Raw genomic sequence first — 9,105 nt, 5'->3', positions numbered from 1 at the left:
ACAACCAACAACATTCTACTTCCCTTTAACATCACCAAAAAGGAGAACTATAGACTAACACCAATGCATAACAACAAGGAGAAATATAAAATTTAAAAATTCAAACTATAAATCACATCACACAATCAACGAAAGTTTAATTTATGGGTGTTAGACCACTTAAAATACAATAGCACACCATGATGGGCCGGGGTTAATTGGTGTTTTAAAAATTTTCTTTTTAAAAATATTTTTTGAAAAACTTAATACAAAATTCAAACCTTAAGTTCAAAATTAGATCTTGAAATGTGGAAGCTAATGAAATGAAAAATCAAATCTTTTTTTTTTATTTGGAGAAAAATAAATATGAATTTTATTTTTTAGATTTTAAATTTTTATTTTCCTTTTTTAACAAAAACTAAATCCAGATGATTTTCAACAATCTTAACTTAGATGTGCATGAAATTAAAATTATAAGAATGTAAATCTGCAAGAAATTGAAGTGCAGTAAAAATAAGTAGAAACATACCAGGGATTTGTTGTAGTATGGTTAACCTTGACCTACATCAACTCCCCAGAGTCCTCCACTCCAAGTACTGCACTAAACTCTTAGTGATTGTCCTTTCTTCCCTATAATGAGGAAGAGAAACCCATACAAAATATCTTCCACCAACTCGATATGGCAAAGTAGTTAAATCCCTTTCACTAGTGGTGAGGAAGAGTAGCCAAATCCCTTTCACTAATGGTGTGGTAGAGTTGGCAGTGGCCCTTTAACACCAAGAGATTCTTCCCAGAGTTTCCCTCTAGTAAATCTTTGACTAATGGAGAAAGAAGGTGGATGATGGTCTGAGTAACCATGTGAAGACTATTTGGTAGTATAAGGTATATCTATGATAGGAGAGAGAGAACACTTATACAATAAAATCAATCAAAATTTTTAAGTGGTTGGAAAAAAATTATATATTGAGAACTGGTAAAGTAGATGTCTATTGCTACTATTATTGTGCAAACAACAATTTATTCCTTGTCAGATTAGCTCTCCTCCCAAGTTAAGGGATAAGAATTTATTAGACAATCTAGAAAAAGGAAAAAAAATGAGACCATTAATACATTGTAAAGTGCCCAGTACATAGGAAATAGTGTTTATTTATGTGTGATCAAGAGGGGGGATGAATTTGGATTTTAAATTTTTTTGCAAGCATTACAATTATTTGCATCATAGTTTTAAGATGCAGACATAGAAAATAAGTATTAATGTAAGTAATAAATAAGGAATGTAAAATATAAAACACCATTTAAATATGCAAACATTTTTACATTATTTGACTATAGCATACACCATGCCAATATGTCCTCCACACTTAGGATTTCCAACACCAGTTATACTTGGGAAAAATCATTACTCCTTAAGATATGTAATGCAGTTCTTATAATAAGCTTCTCTAGGGTAACCTCTCTTTCAACAAAAAAAAACTCCCATGAATGTTCTCCTCTAGAGCCTAAAGCAACAAAAGAATAATTAAAAAAAACAATTTAAAAGAGAATTGACTTCTTTCATGAAAATTTCCAAAAATGATAAATCCAACCACATAAAACATTAAACCTTGGAAATCAACATCATGCAAGAAAGATTTCAATCTATTTCAAATGAATCTATAAGAAAAACCTTTAGATAATCTTGCAGTGGAGCTTAGTAGCTAGATTTTGATAGTTAACTTGGTTTTATGTGTAAAGCAATCATCTTGACTTATGCTTTTATGTTACTATTTATATTTGACACCTACAAATTCTAAGGATTATTCAAATTAATTAGAATAAGTAATTGCATGCATTTATAAGCTATTAACTCTAAAAAATTGAGTGAAATCAAATAGTAATTATGTTTAAAATAGCTACAATTCATTATTAAAATCTTTCATAATTTGAGATTTGTGAGACCCACAAAAAATTTTGGAGACCAATAAAAAAAGTTTATATATGGATCTTATATTTATTTTCACAATTTTCCATAATTATATTTCTTGTCATTTCTCTGCAAACCTTTACGGATGCTCGCAAAGAAAACTAACTAACCTTTACAAAGGTATGTAAAATTATTGTTATATAATATTTCCTAATTATTTATTCTTATAAGATTTAACATTTTTTAATTAAAATATTTATTTATGTTATTTTAGATAAGCTCTTAGATAATATATAAAAAAAAAAATTCCCTAAACAAATCATTTAATGGTGATATTAATTGAAAACTAAACAAAATTCTAAAGAATACTTTTGACCTTTCTAGATTGTTTCTTTGTATACCTCCAAAAATTTTGTTATTATTTACTCTTATATATAAAATACATGAAATATTTTTCTAATATATTCATTATGGTATACTTGTTTCCTGCATTTATAAGATTGAAAAGTTAATTTTATTTTCTTAGTACTAGCATCAAAATTTAATCATAAGCTTAGATCTGATAGGGTTAATACTATATTTTATTTTGATTACATAAATATACAACACAAAACTTCATTTTTCTAAGGATTAGATAAAAAACACTCTGCATAATAGTAAGCACTTTATAGAACAATTTATTTATAAAACTTACAAGAAAAGTCATATAAGTGAATAACAAAATTATATGAAAAGAACTTTAATTTCATTAATAAGAAACTATGGTGATACAATATGATTACCTATTCATACTTATGATTTGTTTAGTCCAAAATCAAATTAGAGACCCCTTTGGATGAACACTTTTTATGAAGATTTCCCACTACGATACCGATTCGATTGTATGATTTGATCAACTTTTTAAATAGATCAGATAGGACAATTTGTCTTCTTCTTATTTTACCGTAGGATTTTGATCATATTTTATGATTTATAGATTTCTTTATAAGGAAGGGTAAACTTCATTCATCGTCACGCCTTTAAAAACCTTCCTTCTAACTATTCTCTAGCCTTATCATTCCCAATGGTAGATGGCAAGCATTCTAGAGCTCTTATAGGAAGTTCCACTTGTCATAATATGGATGAGAGATTTTAATCTATAAAAGATGAGTCAACTTATCATACTTATAGGGCATACCAAATAATCCCTTCTATAATTGTCAACTAAGAAATACATAATTATTTAGTATTGAATTTATTTATTAGCACTACTTTACATTTCATTTTCACTTTAGCTTTCCCTTGTAGCTCTAAAATGTTATTGGAATTTTTTGCAAGTTGTATAATAAATATTGAAAAAAAAATTAATGCAATCTTATGTCTGTAGGCATCCTACAAAAATCACCTATCAAGATTTTGATGAAATACTGCACACTTTTACCATAGGCGAAACACCATATAATGTTAGCTCTAGGTGTGACTATGATTGGACATAGGTAAACCTTTCCATTAGGAATGTCTGCATCAATATTTGTTTAGATAATGGTTGTGGAAATGTGGATGAACATATAGTGGCTATTACATTTAAGAAAAATATTCTTACAACATCTTCATTTATGTCGTGTGTTATTAATAAGAATTTGTCTGATCTGGATATTATGATGAACAATAAAGCTTGTGCTAATACTTTGTCATTTCAACATGTTGTGAGTGAATAATAAATCTTTAAGAGGAAGTAAGGATGACAGGCAACTTACTCAGGTTTACATGGATGAAGAAACTTTTGGCGTGGGAAAATAAAATTTGGAGAAAGGAGAAATGAATAACGCATGTAATGGCATTGGAAGAAAGGAAATTATGGAAGTGGGATATGACTTAGAAAATGGAGAGCTGGCTAAGGAGGTAAGGGAGGCAGGTATTTCTGATCACATGAATTATATCAATAATGGGGTAAGTATTCTCAAAATTCAAATCAACAGAACAATAATTTTACTGATAACAAGGATATGGATATTATGGCAAAATGTTTCGCCAAAGATGATAGCATGTTTGAAAATGACACTAGTTATAATAAAGTTTAGAATATGAAGAATAGGATAAACAAAAACATCATTTTACAATCTCCTAGGACCACCCATTTTCAAAGTAGTCATTAATCTCCTCTTATGGTTAAGTCTATTATTTAGAATGTTAGGGTATTTGTTTCCCCTCCTCTAGGTTGAGGGTTAAGAATTTCTATCATATTCATAATGTTTCCATTCTTTATTTACTTGAACCTCTTATTACATCTGCTAAATTGCTTAGTACTGTTAGGTTATTGGGTTTTAATCTTTTTGTTGCTAATTCATCCAATAAGATTTGGGTGTTTTGGAAAGATCCTATCATGATTGATGTTATTGAGGATTTTACTCAAGTTCTTCATTACAGTATTGAATTTTTACACTTGAAATGCTATGCTTCATTTTTGTATGTTGCTTCTTCTCGTATTATTAGAAAAGTTTTATGGGATCAACTCACTAATTTCCATAGTATTATTAATTTGCCCTGATTATTTGGTGGTGATTTTAATATTATCTCTAATCCCTCTGAGGAGATTGGGGGATCTACTCCTGTCTATCAATCTATTGAGGATTTTATTAACATGATTTTTTATTGCAACTTAGTGGACATTGGTTTTTCTGGTAATAATTTTACTTGGAACTGTGGTAACCTATGTTAACATTTAGATTGTGTGCTATTTAATGATAGTTTGGATTAACTCTTTTAACTCTATCTCTATCAAACATCTTTGTAGAACTCTTTCTTATTGTTTGACTATTTTTATTACCCTTGAGACTAGGCATGTGGCCTACCCCTAATTTTAGATTTTAAAACATGTGGCTACTTGATTATTCTTTTTTGAACATGATTAAGGAGAATTGGCGTGCTCCACTGCATCTTAATAACTCTATTATTGGTATGAACAGATTATGGTTCAAACTTAAAAGATTTAAGCATAAAATAAAGTAGTGAAATAGAAATTTTTTTGATAATGTTTTTACTAATATCCTTATTTTTGAAGATAAAGTGGATACTATAGAGCATAATTGCCAGTTGTTTCCTTCTAATGAAAATTTCAGTTTGCTTCGTGATGATAAAGATTGTCTTTTCAAATTACAATCTCAGAAGCAAGTTTTTTGGAAACAAAAAGCGGCTTCCAAACACATTATTGAAGGTGACATTAATACTAAATATTTGCATGCATTGATCAAGAGAAATCATGCTAAAAATTACATTGATAAAATCACTCGTGATGATGGTTCCTACACTGAGGATGTAAAGGAAATTGCTAATTCTGTGGTTGAGCACTTTCATAACCTTCTCAATAAAGATTTTAATCCTACTCCTATTGATAACCCTAGTGTTATCCCTAATCTCATTTCTTAAGATGATAATGATATTCTTTCTAAACCCCGTACTTTAGTAGAAATCAAGGAGATTGTTTATGATATGAATGCTAATTCCATGGCAGGGCCGGATGGTTTTATCACTAAGTGTTTTTTTCTAGAAAGCTTGGTATATTGTTAGTAATGATCTTTATGCTGTGGTTTTAAATATTTTTGCTAGTAATAACATTCATAAGTTCTTTACTTCCTCATCTATCATTCTCATCCCTAAGAACAATTATGTTAGAAATTGGAATGATTTTAGACCTATAAGTCTTTGCACTTTTTTTTAGTAAGTTGATTTTCTAAAAATCTTATGAATTGATTAACCGCTCTCCTCCCTAAAATTATTTCTCCATATCAAATTGGGATTGTCAAGAGTTGTGCTATTTCTAATAATATTCTTTTAGCCCAAGAATCTTGTCATGACCTTGATGTTAGGGTGAGAGGTGGCAACATCATTATGAAATTAGATCTCATCAAAGTATATGACAACATTAATTGAAATTTTCCTTACAATATTTTGCATCTGTTTGGCTTTAAATTTGTCTTTATAAATCTTATTGGAAATTGCATTGAAGGATCCTTTCTTTCTATTATTGTTAATGGCAAAAACACTAGTTTTTTTTTTAAATCCTTTGAAGGTTTAAGACAACGTGATCCTATATTGCTTGTTCTTTTTATTATTACTACTGAGTACTTATCTAGAGGTATTGCCAACCCCTTTGAAAATCATCTTAGTCTTTGTTTTAGAACTTTCGATGGTTTTTCTATTTCTCATTTATGCTTTGCTGATGATTTTAGTGTCTTTACTAGTGCTTCTTTAAACCAGATAAATAGGCTTATGGTTTTTCCTCAAAATTTTGAAATAGTTAGTGGGCTTTCTCCTAACAAGAGTAAGAGTTATTTTATTGCTTCCAACAAAGTGTCTCATGACCATATTATTGCTATTAAAGGCCTTACTAGTTTATTATAAGGTCAATTTCCTATTAAGTACTTAGGTGTCCCTCTTTTCAAATGTAAGAAGAAAATTTTTCTCTTTGATGATTTGATTACTTTTGTGCATAATAAGCTTACATCTTGGGATTCTAACTTTTTGAGTTTTGGTGAAAATTGACTCTTATTAGAAGTGTTTTTTTGTTCCCATCCTATTTTTATTTTCCAAAATCTTCAACGTACTCGTGAGGTCTGCAATAGAATTGAAAAATTATTTAATAAATTCTTTTGGAAGGGGACCAACAATAATTCTAAATTTTTTTAGTCCTGCTGGAATAAGTGTTGTGGTGTTTTGGAAGAGGGTGCTTTCGGTTGTAAGAATATGTATGATTTGTCTTATGCTTTTTCCTTTATATTGTGGTACAACTTTCATGCTAAAGTGAGTCTTTGGGCTAAGTTTATGTATGCTATGTATTATGTGGGTAAGTACCCTACTATGTGTTTTTACAATAAAGGTAATTCTAAAGTTTGGCTAAGACTTTGCAATATTAAATGGGTTATTAAACCTCACATTAAACAGGGTCTTAGTGGTGGTAACATCTTCTTTTGTCAAGATCATTGGCTAGGAGCCCATTCTATTGATTATATTATGAATGCTACTACAAGTGTTGCTGTTAATGTAAATTATTTCATTACTTAGAACTATTAGGATTATCATAAACTTGCTGATGTTACTCTTGAGTCTATTATTCAAAAAATTTTGAACCTTTCAAGTAACACTAATTTTGATGATTTATTATTGTGCAACCTTTCTAATAATGGGAGCTTTAGAATAAATAAAGCTTTATATGCATTCAGAACTAAGAACTATACCACTAAATTTTTTTCTATTATTTGGCATAAAAGTATTCCTACCACTATTACTATTTTTATTTGGAGAATCTTGCATAAGTTCATTCCTATTGATGAGAACTTATTTAAAAGAGGTTTCATCTTAGCTTCCAAATATCAATGTTGTTATCATGTGGAGAACATGCACCATGTCTTTATTTCTGGTCCTATAGCTGTTAAAATTTGGACATATTTTGATGATATTTTTAGATTAAATTGCTTCCATGCTAATTTTTCTATTAATTATATGCTTAGTTATTGGTTTATTAAGTCTAAAGGAAATATTAGAAATGTTATTCCTTCACTTATTTTATGGTGTTTATGGTTGGATAAAAATAATTCTCTTTTCAATGGTATTGGTATGAACCATCGTAAGTTTATTAAGAATTTGAAAGATATAGTTCTGATACTCTATTCTATTATTCTTCTCTCTATCAAGAACTTTAAGGATTATTTCTTTGTGGCTCCTGAATTTGGTCTCTCGTTGGAGGGTAATCATATTTCTGATGAGCCTAGGTTATTTTACTGGATTAAACCCCCTAATAATACCTATAAGCTAAATGCAAATGGATCTGTCAAACAGTAGATCTCATGTTGTGGTGGGATTATTAGGGATGTTTATGGGAATGTCATTATGGCCTATATGGGCCCTTACATAAAGGTTCTATTATTTATGTTGAGCTTTCGACGATTTTTCATGGTTTTAGATTATGCATCTCTCTTAGCATTACTAACATTTGGATTGAAGTTGATACTATGGGCAAATTAGAATTATTTTATCTTGTTAGGGATATTAAGCAGATGCTTATCTTTATTCATTTTACCATGACTCATGTGTATAAGGAAGGGAATGCTTGTGTTAATTGGCTTGTTATTTTTGGTTGTAATTTGTACTTTCTTATTAATTTTTCTGCCATCAACTTACCTACTCCTTTAAAGGGTATTTTGAGATTAGACAAAATTGGATTAGCCTATGTTAGAATTTAGGCTTTTATTTTGTTTTGCGCTTGTAGTTCCTTTGTGTTTTTATGTAGGTGTTTCCTTATGCTTTGCGGGCTGGTAGTTCTCCCATCCTCCTTTTAATTTAGTTAAGTCTGATGTTTTTACTGGTTACTGGTTGTTCCTTTTGGATCTTCTTCTGGTTTTTTTCTTTGGCCCATTTTTAAGCTATGATTATATTGTTATTATTTTAGAGTTTAAACCCTTATGCTGCTCATCTATTCCCTTGGTGGTGTGCCTCGTGTTAGCATATTGTGGTGTTATTTGGACTGTGTTGAATTTATGTATCATGTCGCTTGGTAAATTTGGTGGTGTGGATATGAGTTTTCCTTGGTTCCCCTCTTACATGGAATTTTCTAGCTTCAATGTGATTGTTAGCTGTCTTTTTATTTTTTTAGTTTGTATTTTCATCTCATGCTCTTTTGGGAGTGATTTGTGTTACTATGCTTGGTATATTTCTTTTGTATATCAGCTATTTGTTCTATTCCCTTGCTTCATTAAGGCTTCTTTGAGCTTTGATGGGTCTGGTTTAGACTGAAGTGGCTCTTGGGTTATTTTCATGATGGTCATTCAGGTACTAATTGTCTGAGCTTGGGTGGATTTTTTTTTTTGTTATACTGCATAGTTTTGGCTTTATTTTAGCATTACTCGATGGATATCTTTGAATTGTTACTTCATGGAGTTTTGTGGTGGCACCTATTTCAATTTACATTGCTTTAATTCCTCTATGTTTAAGTATTATTATTCGTAATTCTTATGTGGGAGGTGTTACTTTTCCTATGTTAAGTTGATATGCAAGGTTGGCTGCTCTGCAATCGTGGTTGTTTTGTTTGGTGTATCCATACCTTGGTGGTTCCCAACTCCTGCGGGATTACTGTTGCTATTGAGTTCAATCAATTTTGGAGCTCGATGGTGTTTTTTCATCTATTTGTGTTTAAGGATGTTAATTTTTATAATTTTACTGTTTGGTGCCTGATTATCTTTTCTTATTGT

This window comes from Dendrobium catenatum, unplaced genomic scaffold (genome assembly GCF_001605985.2).
Source record: "Dendrobium catenatum unplaced genomic scaffold, ASM160598v2 fragScaff_scaffold_621, whole genome shotgun sequence".
Lineage (NCBI taxonomy): Eukaryota > Viridiplantae > Streptophyta > Magnoliopsida > Asparagales > Orchidaceae > Dendrobium > Dendrobium catenatum.
Note: the sequence above shows the minus strand (reverse complement) of the source record.